Source organism: Helianthus annuus, chromosome 3, assembly GCF_002127325.2.
Source record: "Helianthus annuus cultivar XRQ/B chromosome 3, HanXRQr2.0-SUNRISE, whole genome shotgun sequence".
Taxonomy (NCBI): Eukaryota; Viridiplantae; Streptophyta; class Magnoliopsida; order Asterales; family Asteraceae; genus Helianthus; species Helianthus annuus.
In genome coordinates, this window is record NC_035435.2 from 20,482,547 (window position 1) to 20,504,465 (window position 21,919).

The window sequence follows — 21,919 nt, forward strand, 5'->3', positions numbered from 1 at the left end:
ATATAATCGAATTTTAGCTAGACTTGTTATACCGTTTCATAATTTTCTTATGTTAGTTCTTTTTATCACGACGCTATCGGTTGTAAGTTTGTAAAAATATAACCCTTTTATAACTTGTTATTCCCAACTTAAACTAAGACAAGTAAATAAAAAAAAATGAAAAAGTTTTTGAAAAAAATTTGGGGTGTTTAGCGGTTCCAATAGAGTTTTGTGTAAGGCTTGTTTTAGGATTTTGCAAAAATTTCAAGGTTTTAGCATCCCCCCACACTTAAATTACACATTGTCCTCAATGTGTCCAAAAATAGAGTTTTTGGTTGATTAGAATATGTAAAAGTGTGTTTAAAAACAAAGATTTGTGTTACTGGCACTCTGGACACGGCCCCGTGTTCATTGAACACGGCCCCGTGGTGAACTGCCAGTAACGAAAAACTTACAGAGGGTGAACACGGGGGCGTGTTGGGTGAACACGGCCACGTGTCCGACAAAAATCTGCAGGTCAGTAGCCAAACAGCAGAACTGGGAGATGGACACGGGGGCGTGTTGGTGAACACGTCCCCGTGGTGACAGTCTGTTAGCCGAAAAAAATAGGGTTTTCTCCCGGTTTCTTCCTCCTAGGGCTGTGAGTGCTAATGTTTAGCATTCTAGCCCTTGCATCGCACCTGTTCAAGCATTCAATACCATCCAACCAAGCACCAAACATCCTAATCTTACCATAGTTAAACATTATCCAACACAAAGTAAAAACAAAGTAAAAATAAAAAGAAAAGAGTTAAGGAAAGTAAATTGTCTTGACAAATGGCACGCAGGCCATGAATTGTTCGATAGGAAGGGTAATCAAACCTGTGGGCTCATAACCAGCTAGCCCTTTGCTCCTCCCGGCCTCCTACTCCATATCTTCATCACTGTCTTCACCTCCGCCTCCCTGCCTCGCCATGTACTCCCGGATGCTACCGATGTCATCTTGTATGTCGTTGACGCTTCGTTCGATAGCTCCCACCCGGAGATGTGTGTTGTTGGCAAGGTTGTAGGTGTTCCGAGTGCACATGAGGTTTTCCTGCAAAAGATCATGCAAACTTTGGAAATTAGGAAAACCGCCTCCTTGAGAGGAGGATTGACCCGGATCGCCTTGGGGAGGGTATTGGTAATGTGGAGGTGGTGCGTGAAGAACTAGAGCCTCTTGCGGGTTCCATGCGTAGCCTTGTGTCCTTTGAAAGCTCACCGTCCCGTCCTCCGCTTCATAGAGCAAGTTCATGGCCCGGCAGATATGGTAATCAACCCGTCCCGACCATGGGCTCCTTTCGAAGGACTTCGGGATGTTCGCGAAGTGCTTGAAAAGACGGTACACCCATCCCCCGAAGAAGATCGGTGTAGGAGCAGTGGCAAGGCGGTTTAAGTGCATGTTCCGCAGTAGGAGGTAAGGAACATCGAGAGGCTTCCGGTTATGGATGCAGTGGAGGACAACCAAATCTCTAACCCCAACAACGCCACTACTGTCATGGCGTTGGTTCAACGAGTACGTGAGGAGCCTGTGAATGTAACGGTATAGCGGGTCCCTCAGTTTGGTACTCTTTGTGCTGCTGGAGTTATAGATCCCTTCACCGATTTGTGCCCATGCGGCTTGGCGTTCTGTCGCGTCCAAGTCTCGCAATCCCCCGGTATTCTCTTCGTTCCCCGCTTCTTCGTCTTTGTACAGCCCAATGATTGATCCGAACTGTGCCATGGAGGTTCTATAGGTCGTACCCCCACATCGAAACTCGACCGCCTCGTGATCAAACGGGTCGCGTCTCGAGTTGAAGATGAACGTGCTATAGAACTCCAATGTGCATTGATGGACCGACCGAAGTCGGGTAGTCAATGCTACGTGCAGTGGACCTGTCACTATGTTGTTGAAGCGGTCCAGTTGGTTTACCATTGTCAGAAGATCGGTACATGCTCGCCTGGGATACTCTTCGGGCCTTGTTTGTAGGACCTCGTAGCGAGCCCTGGCGTCAAGTTCGTTGGCATTGAACCGTGTGAATTTGGACATCTGGAAAGAATACAACAAAAGTTAGTGCGAAACATGGAAATTCGGGTTGAAAACTGCAAACAGTGGGCTGGACACGGCCCCGTGTTCAGCGAACACGGCCCCGTGTTCAGGCATCTGTAACACCTAATTTTCATTTTTTCGTCCCGGTTTTGAAAACCTGAAAATTTTTAGCCTAATAGCAGCGGTTTTCCCCGAAAATGAAACCCTAAGTGTCATTTTTCCAAAATCAAACCATTTACCCTTTCAATTTTGAGTTTTTCGGTTCAAGAACAAGGGTTTGTGTTTTTAGTTGGAAATCGGACAAATCTATCAACAATACATGGCTATTTACTTCCTATTACTCTACTCTAAACTACTACTAACAATTTTCATCAAAAATTTTGAGTTCGATCCGGATGAACATGAAGAACCCTAGATTTCCCCCAATTTTTTGATGTTTTAACTACATGCAAGTAACTAATCTAACTACTAAGAAGGATAGAATCATACCTTGACGTTGTTAGGCTTGGTGGTAACGTTCGAAATTGGCAGAAAATCGCTCTAAGCCAGAGAGTTCTCGGCGAAACGGGGCGTGTGGAATGGTGTAACTGATAGAAAAAGAGGGTTTTATCCCGACAGTCGCCTCGACACGGCCCCGTGTTCAGCGAACACGGCCCCGTGCCGGGTGAAATTTTTGAAATTTTTTTTTTTTTTTTTTTTTTTTTTACGTGCTTGTGTGCATGCCCCTATTTCCGAATAATGGTTAGATGATTTTACCAGTTTCGAATGTATACTTACCTGTAACATGTCGGGTATGAGTTTATTCGTTGACCGTTTGAAGTGCGATTTCCTCTTCCTCATCCTCAATGGATCCTCTGTAGAGTTTCAGCCGTTGGCCATTGACTTTGAATGGTGTTCCATTTCGAGTTTTAATTTCTACTGCACCGTGTGGAAAAACATGGGTGACTGAAAAAGGTCCCGACCACCTAGATTTTAACTTACCAGGAAACAATCGAAGTCGCGAATTGAACAGTAGAACTTGATCTCCAATCCGAAATTCATTAGATTTAATATATTTATCATGCAAATTTTTCATTCTTTCCTTATAAATTTCGGAGTTAGAATATGCATAATTCCTAAGTTCTTCTAATTCATTTATTTGACAAAATCGATTCTTACCGGCAACTTCTAAATCTAAGTTTACGTTTTTTATTGCCCAGTAGGCTTTGTGAGCGATTTCTACTGGCAAGTGACAACTTTTTCCATAGACTAGTTTATATGGGGTTGTGCCTATAGTGGTTTTATAAGCGGTTCGAAAAGCCCATAAAGCGTCGTCTAGTTTGTCAGCCCATTCTTTTTTATTTATCCCTACGGTTTTCTCAAGTATTCGTTTTAAACCTCGATTAGTCACTTCGGCTTGCCCATTTGTTTGAGGATGATATGCTGTTGAGAACCGGTGATAGACCCCATATCTTGTTAAGATTTTTTCGAGTTGATGATTACAAAAATGGGTACCTCTATCACTTATTAATGCCTTTGGTGTGCCGAAACGAGAGAACAATTTTTTTAGGAATTTTACTACTACTCTTCCATCATTTGTTGGAAGAGCTTCGGCCTCTGCCCATTTAGACAAGTAATCGACCGCCACAAGTATATATTTGTTTCCTTTTGAAGGCGGGAAAGGTCCCATGAAATCGAGTCCCCACACATCAAAGACTTCACAAACGAGAATGCCATTTTGGGGCATTTCGTTTTTGGAAGAAATATTACCTGATCTTTGGCAGGCATCACATATCTTTACAAGGTTTTGTGCATCCTTGTAAATGGTTGGCCAGTAGAATCCCGAATCAAATACCTTTCTTGCGGTACTTGCGGCACCATGATGTCCTCCGTATGGACCTTCATGACAATGACGGAGTATTCTTCGTGCTTCATTACCATGGACACACCTTCGGATGAGTTGATCGGCACACATTTTGAAAAGATAAGGGTCTTCCCAAAAGTAATGCTTTACATCAGCAAAGAATTTTTTCCTTTGATGATGTGGCCATCCTTTGGTGACTATACCGCTGGCTAAGAAATTAGCGTAGTCGGCATACCATGGTTCTTGTCTGCTTTCCATCATTTCCAGAGACTCCGTGGGAAATTTTTCGTTGATTAGCTCGTCCCTGGTTGTCTCCAAAGCTGGGTCTTCTAAGCGTGAGAGGTGATCTGCAGCAGTGTTTTCTGCTCCTCTTTTGTCCTTGATTTCGATGTCGAATTCTTGGAGGAGTAGAATCCACCTTATCAAACGGGGTTTTGCGTCTTGCTTCTTGAAGAGGTACCTGATGGCTGCATGGTCTGTATAAACTATTGTTTTAGAAAGAACAAGATAAGAACGAAATTTATCAAAAGCAAACACCACCGCTAGTAACTCTTTTTCTGTAGTTGTATAATTTTCTTGTGCATCATTTAGAGTTTTACTAGCATAATAGATGGGGTGGAAATGTTTTTCTTTTCTTTGTCCCAAGACTGCTCCAACAGCAAAGTCGCTTGCATCGCACATGATTTCGAAAGGAAATTTCCAATCTGGCGCTATCATGATAGGTGCATTGACTAGCATTTCCTTGAGGGTCAGAAATGCTTGATTGCATTCCTTGTCAAAGATGAAGGGTGCATCTTTTTCAAGCAATTTTGTTAGAGGTCTTGAAATTTTCGAAAAGTCTTTGATAAACCTTCTATAGAATCCGGCATGCCCTAGGAAACTTCTGATTGCTCGCACGGAGGATGGAGGAGGTAATCGAGATATGGTCTCGATTTTTGCTCGATCAACTTCCATTCCTTCGCTTGAGATTTTATGTCCGAGTACTATTCCCTCTGTTACCATGAAATGGCATTTTTCCCAGTTAAGGGCGAGGTTAGTTTCCTCACATCGGGATAGCATTCGTTCAAGATTATCGAGGCATTGATCATATGAGTCTCCAAAGATGGAAAAGTCATCCATGAAGACTTCCATGGTTTTTTCAATCATATCATGGAAAATGGCGACCATACAACGTTGGAATGTTGCAGGCGCATTACATAGACCGAATGGCATGCGTCGATATGCAAAAGTTCCGTAGGGGCATGTGAAAGTTGTTTTCTCTTGGTCTTCTGGTGCTATTGGTATTTGAAAGTAACCTGAAAAACCATCTAAGAAACAATAAAATTTATGACCGGATAATCTTTCTAACATTTGATCAATGAAGGGCAAAGGAAAGTGGTCTTTCCTTGTTGCTTCATTTAATCTCCTATAGTCTATACAGACTCTCCATCCTGTGACGGTTCTTGTGGGTATTAATTCATTTTTCTCGTTAGTTATTACCGTCATACCTCCTTTCTTTGGGACTACTTGGACGGGACTTACCCACGGGCTATCGGAGATAGGGTAGATTAGTCCGGCGTCAAGTAGTTTGATGACTTCATTTTTAACCACTTCTTGAACATTGGGGTTCACTCTTCGTTGTGGTTGAATCACCGTTTTGTAGTCATCATTCATTAAAATTTTGTGCGTGCACATGGAAGGACTTATTCCCTTAATATCTACAAGCTTCCAAGCGATCGCATTTTTGTGTTTTTTAAGTAGGTTAACTAATTTTTCTTTTTCTACGCTAGTTAATTTAGACGAAATAATTACAGGTAGACTACCATCTTTGCCTAGAAAAGCATATTCCAAACCCTTAGGGAGTTCTTTGAGCTCGATGGGTGGGTCTTTAGGAGACACCTTATTTTGTGGCTCATCTAGATCAAGAACTTTAAAAGTTTGTTCTATGGCTACCTCTTCGTCGACAAAGTGGTCTTCCTCGTGGTTTGTATCAGGTGGTTCAGCTTCATCTTCAATTAGGGGGTCATTGTTGCCAAAAGGATATTTCATTGAGCGCTCAAGATCTATGCTCCTTTTGAATGCCCCTAATTGAAGAGTTAGACTGTTAAATTTCCGGTTTTTCAAAGCTTTGTGAGTTTGTACAAAAGGTTTTCCCAAGACTAGGGGGCATCATCTAAGATGACGAAGTCGGTTGGGATTACCATTTGATTTGTTTGAACCAAAATATCTTCGACTACACCGATTGATTTCATTACTTTTCGGTCGGATAGAAAAATGGGTATTTGAAGTGGAGTAAAATCACTAATACTTAACTTTTCAAAAATGTAGTTGGGCATTATGTTAACACAAAGATCTTTATCAATAGTGACATTACTAATAAACGAATTTTGAAAGAAACATGGAACCGGTGTGATGTTAATTTCAAAAGGATCTTCTTTTATTAGCGAGGTTTGATCATTAGTTAACTTAACACTTACCATTTCTTTGATTTTAGCACTAGTGTTTAACTCTTTTAAAAACTTGGCATGAGGGGTTATTAAACAATGGTTTTCGAAAGTAGGTGATAAGAGAATAATTTCCTCTAAATTAGACTCTTTATCGGACTCACCATTTTCGTTGTTTAACTCATGCGTCTGTTTTTCACTTTCTTGTTCTTCCATTTTTACACTTTCATCTACCTCTACGTTATTATTACTTTTTAACTCTTCTCTCGCGCGGGATTCCTCTTCCCTTGCGCGAGATTCTTTCATGCAACGTTCGATAGTTTTAATGTGTTCTAATATCCTGTTGGTCACTTCGGTGAGATTGAAAGAATTTGGATCCTCTAAGCTTGAATCCGGTTGTTCGATCCTTGGTTCCTCATAGTACTCATATGAAGTAGATGGTTCACACCATTGTTCTTCATTGTAAGTATATGATGGATAAGGGTCGAAACTTTGTTCTTCATAGTACTCATATGAGGTGGGTTGTTCACGCCATGGTTCCTCATAATAAGAATATGAAGGTGGTGGCTCATATCTTGAATCTTCAAAGTATGAGTATGAAGGCTCATACCTTGGTTCATCAAAATACGAGTATGAGGGAGGAGGTTCATACCTTTGGTCTTCATAGGATGTGTATGAAGTTGATGGCTCGTACCTGGGCTCCTCATAATGGTTGTATGAATTGGATGGTTGATATGAAGTATTATATTGAACCGAGCGTGCATTACGACAATTAGTGCAATAATTACCTCTATAATCATCCTCATCATAGGTGTAGTTGTAATCTCTTGAGTATTGATCCATAGGAATCACTCAACAGACTACAACTGAGTCTCGGGACCAGAAAACAAAAATAAGACGGAAACAGAAGCTGAGCACGGCCCCGTGTTGGGTGAACACGGCCCCGTGTTCAGGGACTGTATCTGGGCGTTTTAATTAAATTTGCTGGTCACGTTGAACACGGGGGCGTGTTGAGTGAACACGGCCCCGTGGTCAGACTCTGTATCTGGGTGTCTACTCTAAAATATGCAGCACGGGGGCGTGTTCAGTGAGCACGGCCCCGTGTTCAGGCTACTGTAAATGCAAAACTAAACTAAAATGCAGAAAAAATGCGCGCATTTTAAAAAAGTTTTGAAAAACTGATTAGGCCGTCGATTTTAAGCTTTCTTAAAATCCTTGTGTCCCCGGCAACGGCGCCAAAAACTTGATGCGTGTCGGTGTGTTATATTTTTAGATATATTTTTAAGCCCTTTTTACACTTTTAGCCAAGTTTTAAATTTATAAAACACGATATTTACTAACACTAAACACACATATGGGCAAGTGCACCCATCGTGGACGTAGTATAGTGTTGGTAAGATACCGAGGTCGTCCAAGGACACAAGAGCTTTTAATACCGGTTTATCCTCAACGTCTAATCAAATCAAAAAGTTAGAAAAATGTTTTAAACTAAGAAAAATAAAAACTAACTAAATGCTGAAAAATAAAATAAAATAAAAACAGATAGACAAGATGAATCACTTGGATCCGACACGTGTATTAGTATAACCTTTGATTATTTTCGCACTTTTGCACTTGTTTAAGAGATTATCTTAGTTATTGTAGTAGGCCCCTTTTTCGGAGGTGACGTTACCCTCAACCCAGTAGTTTGAGTCAGCAAGGATACAATCCTAAAGGGTTGGATTATTGAAAGATAATGAATTAAGTTATTAATGCAAATTATGGTAGGCCCCGCTTTTGGCGGTGACGTTACCCTCGGCTAAGTAGTCTGAGTCAGCAAGGATACAGTCCTAAATAGCCGGGTTATAGTATTAATAGTAGTTAGCTTATGAGGGGGTCAAAGAGTTTGGATCCCCGCCATCCAATACCTATGGGCATTGAAGGAGATCCTACTAAATTTGACCCAGGTCCCAAGCAGGACCTCTAAACGCTGAACAAGGGCAAGACCTTTACCAAACCGTTCCCTTAACCCCCGACCAGGTAGCCAACATACCTCCATATAGACCGTGGAGATATGAATGGTGAAAATCTTTTATTTTATATAGACAGTAAAATAACGCCAAGACACCACGGACAAACGATAAGGAAAGATCACCTTCAACATAAGTAACTAGTTATTAAAGTCATTAATACAAAACCAAATAAAAAGTGCAAAAGATTAAAAATAAAAAGTATTATACTAAACACTTGTCTTCACCAAGTGATGTAAGAGACTTAGGCAAACATGGCCTTGATTGTCAAGAACTCTTACGATCAATCTTGGATCCCGAGACGACTCACACACTCTATGATGGACAATGGATGATGGTGGTGGATGATGGTGTTATGGTGGTGGTGGGTGGTGGATGAAGTGTGAGAGAGGTGGTGTGCCAAGGGATGAGAGAGAATGAAGCCAAGCTCCTCTATTTATAGGCTGAACAGAACGCTGGACACGGCCCCGTGTTCGCTGAACACGGCCCCGTGCCCGTCTGACATTCTCTCTCTTCATTAATTGTAATTGCGAATTACAATTAATGCGCCTGCTGTACTTTCAACACGCCCCCGTGTCCGCTGGGCACGGCCCCGTGGTGAGCAATGGAAGCTTCTACTGGTTTGTCTTTTCTGCTGCTTCCTGGGCACGCCCCCGTGTTCACTGGACACGGGGCGTGTTCAGACATCTGTTCTCTTCTCTTTGTCTTGGGAGGTGCCGTTGAGGGTCCGGGCAGTTCGCTTTTGTTCCTTTTCTTGTAATTATGATAGAATTAGGGGTCTTTTTGCTTCTTTTGTGATTTTGAGCTCATTTCATCCTGAAAATACAAAAGGAAGACAAAAACACTCTTTTTCCAACATTAGTACTTAAAAAGGGTTAGTTTTATGCCTTAATTGATGTGTTTTATATGTTGCATTTTACACACATCAGTTAGTCATGTTCAGGTAGTGCCCAAAAAGGGAGGCATGACAGTAGTTACAAATGATAGGAATGAGCTTATTCCAGCCCGGACGGTCACAAGATGGCGTGTTTGCATCGATTATCACAAACTCAATGATGCCACCCGCAAGGACCACTTCCCGCTTCCATTCATCGACCAGATGTTGGAACGTCTGTCAGGGAGGTTTTATTACTGTTTTCTGGATGGGTTTTCTGGCTACTTTCAGATTCCTATTGCTCCTGAGGATCAGGAGAAGACTACCTTTACATGCCCCTTTGGCACATTCGCCTATCGGCGTATGCCTTTCGCGTTGTGTAATGCACCGGCTACCTTCCAGCGATGCATGGTTGCGATTTTCCACGACATGATCGAGGATTCTATGGAAGTATTCATGGATGACTTTTCAGTATTTGGAGACACCTTCGATCAGTGTTTGGAAAATTTGAAGAAATGTTAAATAGGTGCGAAGAAACGAATCTTGTCCTGAACTGGGAAAAATGCTACTTCATGATGAGAGAGGGCATATTTCTGGGACATAAGATTTCGCAAGCAGGAATGGAGGTCGACCCAGCGAAAGTTGACATAATTTCACGACTTCCACCTCCCATCTCTGTGAGAGCGATACGGAGTTTCCTCGGTCATGTCGGGTTCTACAGGCGATTCATCAGAGATTTTTCAAAAATCGCCAGACCCATGACCCGTCTGTTGGAAAAGAATGCTCTGTTTATCTTTGGAGATGACTGCTTGAAGGCTTTTGTCCTTCTCAAGCAAAAACTGATTGAGGCCCCTATTTTAGTCTCACCTGACTGGATTCTGCGGTTTGAAATTATGTGCGACGCGAGTGATTTCGCTACAGGGGCCGTTCTGGGACAAAGGAAGGAAAATCACTTTCACCCGATCTACTACGCGAGCAAGACTTTTCACGACGCACAGGAGAATTACACTACGACAGAAAAAGAGCTCTTGGTGGTAGTTTTCGCATTTGACAAATTCAGATCGTATTAAGTGCTATCAAAAACAATTGTGTATACTAATCACGCAGCCATCAGATACATGTTCAGCAAACAAGACGCAAAACCGCGTCTTATCAGGTGGATCTTATTGCTGCACGAGTTTGATATTGAAATTCAGGACAAAAATGGTTCGTTGAATGTAGCGGCTGACCATCTTTCTCGATTGGAGCATGGAGACACCAAGGACACACGTTGGGATCCAATAAATGACAATTTCCCACACGAGTCATTGATGAGTGTCGAGGTATGCGATGAGTCACGCTGGTTCGCCTATTTTGCTAACTATCTTGCTTGTGGGATCCTGATTAAAGGATTGACGCATCAACAAAAGAAAAAAATTCTTTGCAGACCTCAAGCACTACATTTGGGACAACCCTTTCCTATTTAGAGTTGGAGTGGATCAGGTGATTAGGAGATGTGTGTCTGGAAGGGAGGCGGCTGACATTCTGCGCCATTGTCATGAGGGACTTATCGAAAGTCACCATGGGGCCAATTTCACCGCTAACAAGGTGCTTGATTCAGGGTTTTATTGGCCCACAATATTTCGTGATGCGCAGAATGGGTCAGTGCGTGCGATGCTTGCCAGAGGGCAGCAAATATATCGGCACGCGATGAAATGCCTCAAAATTGGATCCAAGTGTGTGAAGTCTTTGGTGTTTGGGGAATAGACTTCATGGGACCATTTCCCCCCTCGTGAGGAAACAAATATATCATAGTTGCTGTTGATTATGTGTCAAAGTGGGCGGAGGCACAGGCCTTACCCACCAATGATGCCAGGGTAGTCGTGAGGTTTCTGAAGAGTTTGTTTGCCCGGTTTTGGTGCACCAAAGGCACTGATTAGTGACAGAGGGCCACACTTTTGCAACACTCAGCTTGAGAGAGCTCTGTCCTGATATGGTGTGCACCATAGATTATCCACGCCCTATCATCAACAAACAAGTGGGCAAGTAGAGGTCACGAACCGGGGGTTGAAGAGAATCCTTAAGCGGTCGGTGGGTGCAAACCGCAAGGATTGGTCAGAAAAATTGGATGAAGCACTTTGGGCTTTCCGTACGGCGTACAAGACGCCTATTGGGACTACTCCCTTTAGGCTTGTTTACGGAAAAGCGTGCCATTTGCCCGTGGAGCTGGAACACAAGGCGATCTGGGCTCTTATAACTGCAAATCTGGATCATAAAGCCGGAGGTGAAGCCCGGTTTCTACAAATTCATGAACTGGAAGAGCTGAGACAACACGCCTATGAAAGCTTCGTGATACATATAGAACGAACCAAGAGATTGCATGACAAACGCTTGAAAGACCATAAACAATTCCAAGCGGGAGACCTTGTCTTACTCTACAACTCAAGGTTGCGTTTATTTCCAGGAAAGTTGCAATCGCGTTGGACGGGGCCGTATACGGTAAAGGAGGTATTTCCATATGGGACCGTCGCGATTGAGAACGCAGATGGTGTGATTTTCAAGGTGAACGGGCATCGTTTAAAGCTCTATGTGGCCGGGCCGATCGAGTCGGCGGTGGAGGTTATTGAACTCCACACCCCGCATGCATCATAAGTGTGGGGAGGAGAGTCTACGCTACTGACTCGATGATTAAAAATGTAGCAGGCGCGTCGCATGCGCTTAGGGGTAAAATTGTCCTAGTTTTTGTTTTTGTCATTTTCCGTATTTTTGGTAGTTTTTCATAGGATTGTACAGTTTTCCATCATGCCGTACGAGGAATCTAAGTGAGAAAATGGTTAAATCAGTTCACGTATTGCAAAAGTGGCGGAAACGGGTCGGAACAGCCCTTAAAAATGGGTTCTGTGATGAAATCACTGATCTGCAGGTGTTGCACGATCGTGCACTTGGTCGCACGTCCGTGCGGATTCAAGCCAGCACCCTGAGTTGCACTCCCGTGCATTCCGAGATCAGCGTGCCAGGATCAGTCGTTGTCGGCGATGCACGACCGTGCATCGAGTCGCACGACCGTGCGGTTGGCTAGGGGCAGTTTTGTCCAGTCACTATATAAAGGCCTTATCTGCACTTCATTCTTCAGAACTCGTGAACCCTAGTCGCACTCTCATTCCTGACCAGTTTCTTCTCCAAAATCCCACCAATTTTTGCAAGATTTCTCAGATTCTTCGAACACGATATGTATTTCCTCTTGATTTTCAGTTTTAATTCCGTTCTAGGCCTAGGTATTTCAGATTTCTTCAAAGATTTTAGGGTTCTCTTCATAAATACAAATGAAACCCTAATCCTTGCAAGAATGATGCAATTTGTGAACACCCAGTCGGTTTCCTAACCCTCATTCAGCAGAAATTTGTTGATTTTCAGAGAAATTTTACTGTCCTGTGATGGGGGTTGGAAAACTGCAGAAAATCAAGTCGCATGGTAGTGCCGTTGGTGGCACGATCGTGCCAATGCGGGTGTTCAAGAATGTTTGCTGTGATGTCGGAGTCGCACGGTGGTGCAACTGGTCGCACGTCCATGCATTTCCGATTTGTTCCGATCACATATACTGATACCGGTGATGCACGACCGTGCGTCATGTCGCACGCCCGTGCCGTTTGCCTAGATTAGTTTCACAGTAGCTTCATAAGGCTGTGCCAGGCTACCCCGTTCGATGTTTTTTCTGTTCCTCTTTGTCTAACAGTAATTTCTCGTGCAGATGAACCATCCTTTCCTCCATTTCGATCAAAACAAGCAACGGTATCATCCATGCCTTACCAAACTCAATGAACTTTGGCAGAGGTGGGATCAAATTGGTATTCCAAGGAGGCTGAGTTAGGATGTCATGGAGGAGCTGAACCAATCAGACCGGCTAGAAGAAATGTTATCACTTCCGTTTTCCCGATTGGTCAACATTAACCGCCCCATTTACTTAGAGCTCACTTTGGAATTCTTTGCCACGTACTCCTACGACAAACCAAAGGCAAGCCGAAACCCAGATTTCTGACACAAGAAACGGGTTAATTTCAGGTTGGGTGGTCAGTGGCATAGTTGGACCATCGGGAGGTTGGGAAGAAGACTCGGAATCTATACGGAGGATGAGATGGATTCCGAGTTTTTCACTGAGCAGCACACTTTTCCCAGTGAGTAGGAGCGTGCAGCATTTTGGGCACGGGTTACTGGTGACGCAGTGTATGATCCTCGAAAGGCAAAAGCGTCGCGACTGAGAGACCCTCTACTTAGGGTCATGCATCATATTTTCAGCCATACTATCGTGGGGCGCATGGACAGTTTGGGAAACTGTCCCACACCTGATGTCATCTTTTTATACGCGCTCACGGAGGGGGTTCATATTAACCTCGTCGCGCGTATGGCTGAGTATTTCGTGCACAGTTCAGGAAGGACCCCCAGCAGCCAAATCCATGGGGGTCAATATGTCACTCAGATTGCTTACGCATTGGGAATCATGACAGATGAAGTGGTGGCAGGTCTGAGTTTGGTTAATGAGGGAACGTATGTGGACATTCGCTCATTAAAGGCTATGGGCCTAATCGTGGATACCGATAATGGTGAAAGGTTAAAAGGGTTAAACAATGAGGTCTGGGACCCGTTACCACCAGAGCCAGCTAACGTGGAGGATGAGGTTATGCACGAGCACGAGGACGAGGAGCACGAGCAGCCGCCACACTCACCACAGCACTAGGAGTACCAGCATTGGCCACCCGGCATCCCGTCTTACCCTGAGTTTTATGGGCAATTTCAGCAGATGTAGAGTAACCAGAAGCAGCTGCGAGTTAACCAGGAGCAGCTGAGAGCTAACCAGGAGCAGATGTGGGCGAATCGGGATTTCATGCGCCAAGAGGTGCATGCCGGGTTTTCATACATCTTTGATGGTCTTCAGAATGCTTACCCCAACTACTTTGGTGAGCCCCCGCAGTTCCCATTCGGGAACCCCAGTGACCATGGCGGGGCAGGCACACCGGGCACAGGTGGAGGTGCCAATGACGAGTAGTGGAGGAGTTCTGATCTGGTTTTTATTTCAGTATTTTAGTAGTTGTTGTTAGGGTGTTCATTTTGTTTTTTATTGTAAACACCCGCGGACATGTTTTTAGTTTTTCAGACATTATCGTTTATTTGCTTAGTTTATGTATGGATATTTAGTACTTTTATTATTATCTAGAACATAGTTTATGTTGCGACTAGATTCTCCCTTGTGCTGTGTTTTGCTTTGCTTTGCTTTGCTTTGTGACATCTACGCAGATCTTTGAAGCAAATTTTGGACCGAAAAGAAACAACAAAATCAACTTTGGAGCCTCGTTTCATCTTCAGTCATCTTCAGGGGAGTGTTATTCTCCTTTTTCTCTATATTATGGGTTTCGCATTGGGGACAATGCGAAGTTCAAGTGTGGGGAGGGGGTTTAACATTTTGACTTTGTTTGTCCTAAAAAAATTGTAGCTATTTTATATATTTTTAGTAAATAAACCGGTTAGTTGTTGTTTTAGAATGCTTCAGATATGATTAAAATCCGACAAGCCAAATAAATTTTGAAAAAGATAGCTAAAAAACGTGACAAACAAAGAAAGACTTGCATGTTAATTTTCACACTTTTACCCATTCCTTCCGTTATGTGAGCATGTTTGAGCCTTAAATTCGTTATATGTTTGTTCATTTCGGAGTAGGAGTGAGTCGGATGTCTCGTGTAGTTTAGAACTTGTCACTAGCACGCTTTTTAAGACCATAAACATGTGAAATTGTGTAAAAATGATAGAAGCACTTAGAAAACCCTTTGTTATTAGCCTTGTTCTTTGTTTTATGTTGCCCTAAACCCTACACTACCCACTAGGATTAACCATGTCGAGCCTTCTTTCGTGTTTTTCTTTCTTTTACCCAACCAATTAACCCACTTAGTCAAATTTAGCCTTTTTATTTTTAACCCTTTTGGGTTAAAACTCGGTTAAAATTATCATTTAACTAGCATTCCTTGTAATTAGTTGTTCGTTGTACAAAGCCATTAGAATATTTACAAAAAAAAACCAGAAAATAAAACGCCCTAAAATAGGGTGAAGTCGACAAAATTCGTGCAATTTTAAGTGCTAAAATGATGAAGTTTCGTTGATGAGCTCGATAACACAAAAAGTCGGCTTTATAAGGCATTAGTATATATATAGTTTAGTTGTATTACGCTTGTTAAACATGATTACTAAGTTTTAACCATTTAGTCACTTTAAAATTTCCACTCCACACCCTTCACCCAAGCCTTTTGTTACAACCTGCAAAGACCTCTTGATTTACACTTTTTCGCATGTTAGTTGGTGGAGATAAGATCTTATGACAAGCTTATGATATTACACGTTTCATTGTCTAAGCATTGAGTGTTTACACATACACATTTTATGTATGTTTCACAAATATAACCGAGTGTGTATGAACATTGTGAGGTGTGTGAAGATTAGCGTGCTAAGTCAATCGGAAGTGCAATCACGGCTTTATGGTTATCTCTACACATATTTGCATGTGCTTGTTTGGTTTGAATCATTTGACGTTGCATTTTGAAAAACTGGCTAACCGTATGTATGTGCATTAGTAGGTAATTTGTAAATTCTTTTTCTCGCTAGAAACTACCTTTTATTACGTTTTAATTTTAGCTTGCTTGAGGACAAGAAAGGTTCAAGTGGGGGGAGGTTTGATATTCACCAAAATACATATGTTTTATTCCCCCATTTTACCCCTATTGTACGCGTTTTTGGCCGTAAAACCGAGAATTGGATACTTAATCGGGTGTATTTTTGTTTACAGGCCTAAAACAGCATGCCAAACAAGAAGATGTCAAAAACGAGGATTTCCCAGGCGAAACGACTGAGTTACAAAGATTCTGTGAAGAAAACTGATCTCGACGAGTGGCACGACCGTGCCACAATCGGCACGCCCGTGCCGATCCGATGAAATGTCTCAGCCCAGCAGTGCACGCCAGTGCGATCAGGAGTGCAAGGGATCTTTGGGAACGCACGATCATGCGACTGGAGGAACGAACGTGCCGATCTAAAGACCGGTCCAAGATTCGCTGATGTCACACGGTATGGTGAACAGTACGTTAAAGTGTACGACCGTGCATTTTAATCGCACGACCACACGATCTGAAAATGTTATAAAAAACAGAAGGGGAGCAATCAGTTCGCAACTCTGGACTTTTGGGAGGTTTTCTTGCGATTTATCAGGCTCCGGAGGCTTTACTTTCACCGGGAATCAAGCCATCTTTGTGCCGATTAGCTCCATTATCATCCGGATTCTCAATCTAATGCTTGTTTATGGTTTGATTTCTTGAATCTTTCCATTGTTTTGTTATAATTCAAGCATTTTCGTTGATGATTATGTATTATTGTAAGCCTAAGGGCAAAAACACTAGTAATCCTTGCTTAACTACAACCATTAGTATGTTAATTATGTTTGTAATGACACTTGAAGCATTTTCTATGTTAATCCTTGATGATTAGTTTGCAACCTTGTTTATTGATGTTGAATTCTTGATTATAGTTAATTATCTTGGATGATTAGTATGTGGTTAGTTGGGATATTGGCAAAAAAGAAGCTTAATTAATCATGTAGGATCATTATATGACCCGAAACATCCAATCAGAAGAGTTTTGGATCCGAATCAAAGGTGGAATCAGTGAAACGGACGTGGAAACAGCTTGATACTCTTTACGATGTCACTATTATTGATTTAATAGTCTTACAGCACCTGGACACAATTTGGCAGCACTTCGTTACACAAAGTTAATTCCGTGTGAAATGAAACGAGATTAAGGGTATTTATAGGCGTTTAATTCCGTGTGGAATTAAGAAGTTTGGTTCATGCGGAATTAGCTAAAGCTAATTCCGTACGAAATTAACTTGTTGACTTTCATGCGGAATTAACCCTTCAAACGGTATTACCCTATCCGTGCGGAATTACCATCCTGGTAATTTCGTGCGGAATTACCCTAACACTCACAAATCCTATTTTCTCGATCTACGAGCCCTGATCTATCAATTCTATTACATGACATGATACAAGACGAAGTCAACAAACATAGTGCACTAACAGACTCCCCCTTGGATGTTGACGAAGTCTTCAGTGTCTAATCTTTAGCATGACACATCTTCAGTCTTGATCAGTCTTTTGGCTCTTTCCAAATTGTCTAACACTGTAAGCATCCTATCAATCTTTCTCTTCCTTCATCTTGAAAATTATACCAGGATCTGACTCTGGCTCTTTTCATAAACAGCTTTCTTCAGGATCCCCCTTTCGTCAAGCTTCCGTGCTTTAGGGATCATCACCTTGCTTTCCAGTCTACAAGCTCCCCCTTGCATTGAGCCCGTCTTCAGACTCCACTTTAGATTCTGCTTTCGGGATCGTAATCTGGAATACCTGCAATGCTCAAACATCTATAAATACAATGTTTTCAAATCAAACTCTCTAAACCACTCCCCCTATCAACAAGCTCCAAAGATTTGCAGTTTCAACAAACAAGATCGGAAACTGTCTCTTTAACAATATAAGCATTCAACTCCCTCACAGTTAATCATCCAAGTCCAATTTAATGACCTTGGAGATAAAACAAACTGTTTTTGATTTTTGATTTTTAATTCAAGTTAATGAACTTGTTTTATTTTCAGAAACACAATCAACATACTTAGATTTTGAAACTCAGCATTCAGACATCGGTTGTCGAAAATAATGCAGAAATCAAAATCTTTTTGGATTTTTCTAAAAATATAAAGCAGTAAAGAAATATTTACAAACATATTTACAGATAATATTTTTGTTTGAGTTCGCGTTAGAGGATCATATCAGTTTATGACAAGTCACTAGCACCGTTGAGCTTTAAATCACTTTAAGTTCTAAACGATTCACTTAGATTGTTAGTATACCTGTCCACTTAAATTTTCACACAAAGTTCAAGTGTTTCGAGATACTAGATTAATGTTTTAAAAACTTAAACTCATTCATGTGTCCCACCTCTTGAATATACTCCCGTATCCAGATCCCAATATTCAGTCTTACAGGTGAGTATACCACAGATGATATCTGTAAAGGGTTAGATGCGAAACCGTGAGAGCTCAGGTCAGAACTTCCGTTCAGCAGAGAGATGACGGTTCGAATTTAGGTGTGTTCCCTTTAGAGAATCTTTTCTTCAACAGCACATGATTAGCATTTTTCAATGTTTCATCATTTTTATGCTGAGGGTGGCGCTATATTTTAAGCAAGCAGAAAGTATTATACGGGGACGAGGCCATTGCTTCCGCAAAATCAGAAGTCCCGGAATAATACCCCAGATATCACTGAGCATAAAAACCTAGTATCTCAGAAAAGGGACCTTTCAAACAAGATTTCGGGGGTTACCCATATATCCGAGAGATGTTCCCCACGATATAAGCAAGTTTGAAATTTAGGTTTATATCTCGAACACAATCTACTAAATGTGCAAAAACCTACTGGCACATCATCAGTGAGACCGTTTATCACAATTTTAACTTTCCATTTCTTTAGCATACTGTGATTATCTACTGATGTACTATCATTTCCTCTTTTTACACAAAAACTCAATTTTTGAATTTTATCATGTTTTTGACTTTTTCAAATTTTCAAATGTTTTTGGATTTTCTGACAATATTACTCCCCCTAAAATGCAAAACCATTTAAAGAAAATTTGACAAACCGATGTAGATAGCTTTATCTCGCCATCCATTTTCTGCTTTTCGTGTACTGATTTGCATAAAAAGCAGTAAATACCCCCATGATTTACAACACATTGATCTTTTACAATTTAAAAACCGTTTTTCAATCTTGTGAAATTAATCATGTTTGTTCCGCCGTGAGGGTTTCGGCATATTCAAGTAACATATTTTTGGTTTTTTAATTTTTTTAATTTTTTTTAATTTTTAGAGTTTTGAAATATTGTTTGTTTATTGTACAGAAAACAAATAAACTCCCTGTTTCAACCAACACAGGGTCCAGCAGCCTCCTCTCCTTGTTGTGACAGGCTGCTCTAACTTCTATTCTCACAATCTGTGGTTTTGTTGAGCACCTGCACATTTAAACTATTCAATTACTTGAACAATTTAGCCCAGGTCTGTTTGACCTTAGGCATTTCAACACAATATGCATCATTCAATTTCGGAAAATCTTTGTCATTCTGAACAAAGACTTTTTCTATTTGAATTTCAACTTTTTCATCAACTTTTGGAATTAATGGTTTCTTAACTGACCAAGTTTGACCTTTTGGAGTACCTCGTTTGTAAAAATGTGAATCTTTTGGAATATTTTGATTATGAACAACAACTTTTGATTTCCAAAACTGTTGGGGTTTTGTCATATCAACTGATGTTTTCCAACTTTGCGTTGTTCTAAATCTGGGCATGTGAGAATTCCAGGCCTGTCTTGAATCGAACCTGTTCTGGTTTGATTTCCAACTTTGATTTAAAGCAAACTTGTTTGTATTGTACCTCCAAGTTTGATTTGAATCAAATCTGGTTGACCTTTGTTTCACATTCTCAGATTTTTGTTCCTCAACATTTTCAAACGTCTGTTTGTCAACATCAACAAGTTTCAGATTTGGACACTTTCGTGCAAGATGTCCAATTTGATCACATTTGAAACATGTTCTCTTGGATACATCTTTAACCTGTGGTTGTTGCTTTTTCTTTTGAGCTAAGAGCTCATCATTAGACTGTCGTCTAAATTTTAGTTCATTCTCTTCTTCTTAAGTTGTTCCATGAACAAAATTCATCTTTGTTTGAGAACTTGGAACCTCATTTCTTTTCCAACTTTGTTTCTTCTTAAAACCCAACCCAGCCTTCATGTTTTTCTTTTTGAAACCCGGTTTGTTATAAAAAGTTTTGTGACCTTTACTAGCAAACTTTGAAATTTCAGACTTTTCAATCTCAACCATTTTGAACACTTTGTCAATCTTTTCTGAAATCACATTCTGAATTGGGAATACAACATCTAAGAATAATTTGTCTGATCCAATCATGGTATAAACCAATCCTTTTGAATCATCATTCAAATTTTTCTTGGATTTTGTGTTTTTCAGATATTCATAAAGAAAATTACCTTCATTTTCGTCCTGTGATTCAGAATTACCTATTTCAACCGACTCTTCTTTCTACACACTTTCAACGACCTTACCTACCACCTCTAAATCACTAGAATCATCAGATTTGGAATAGGTTACGTCAATGTTGTCTGGCAATTGATCTACCAAGTTGAAAGCTTTTTCGACCTTTTCATCATCATAAAAGACAAACTTTTCCGGTGGTGGAACTTGATGAAACTCTGAGCCAATACCTTTCTTGTTTTGCTCAGTATCTTTCCCATCCGGTTTTATATTGAAAATTCTTTCAAGCACATATGACGACGCATGGTAACTTTTTAATTTGTTGTTATCCTTTTCTAAATCAGCAATCTGACGTTTTAGCTTAGCAACATCTTCAATATATGAATTTACAACACCTTGTTTAATTTCATACATTCGTTTTAGTTCCTTTGATGTTTCAGAATAGTAATTCAATCTTGATTGAATAAATTTCATTTCACCCTTCACCTTTTCATAAGACTCTTTTGTAATGTGATATGCCAATTTCATTGAGTCATATTCTTTCTTCATTTCTTGACAAACATTTTCTTTTTAATCACATTCTTATGTCTTTTTCAAAATATTTTCTTTCAAAACTTCATTTTCTTTTTCTAATTTTTTATATTTTTAGAAAGTGTTTCATTATTTTCTTTTAAAACCTTTTCGTTTTCTAGCATTTCTTTGCATTTATTTTTGAAAACTTCTTCAACTTTTGTGAATTCAAGATTTCTTGTTCTGAACTTTTCATCTTTTTCAGTACAAGCACTGCATATGGTTTCATGCATTTCTTGCATTGTTCAACAATTTTAGTTAAGATGTCAGAATCAGAATTTACCTCAGTGATTGGCACTTTGGTGTTTGCATCTGTATCTGTCTGATCAGCAACTTTCTGCTTTCCTTCAACATCAACTTCATCACCAGCATCACTAGCAACCTTCAAAATCTCATTCTTCACCTCTTCTTCTTCTCTCTTCTTCATTTCTTCTTCAACTTGTTGTTTTTCAGCAACAGATTTCTCATCCTTTTCATTCACCTCAACCTTTTCTTCAATCTTTTCTTTCTCAACAACCTCAACGCTCTTCACAACCTCAACTTCAACCGCTTCTGCTTTAACTTCTTCAGCAGCTTTCTTTATATTGTTCACCATCTCTTCAACATTCTTCTTCATTCTCTCTTCATCCCTCTTCCTCAAACATGATGTCATGGCATATCTAATTTCCTTTTCATGTCTTTTTGCATATGTGTCATCTTTTAACACATTTCTATAGTATTCAGTAGATCGAGGAATTATAAGAAGAACATCTTCAAAAATTATGTCTTTCTTTGGAACAACAGGTTCACCTTCTCTGTTGAAGTAACATTCTCTCTTTTTATCCCATCTCTTATTGTTGACAGCACTCTCATACTCTTCTTGCATTTCATCCATTATGTTCAAAGCAATGTTTCTTTCTCGATAAGTTTTCTCCCTCAGAATTTCTTCTCTGGTTTTCTCTTTAACTTCAGCTGTGCCTTTTTCTTCTTTGTTTTCCTTTTTGATCTCAGCAACAAAAACATAATGTTTGCTCTCTGATATAGTTTTGCCATGAGTTGTTTTTCGAATATTCTCCAAACGATCTT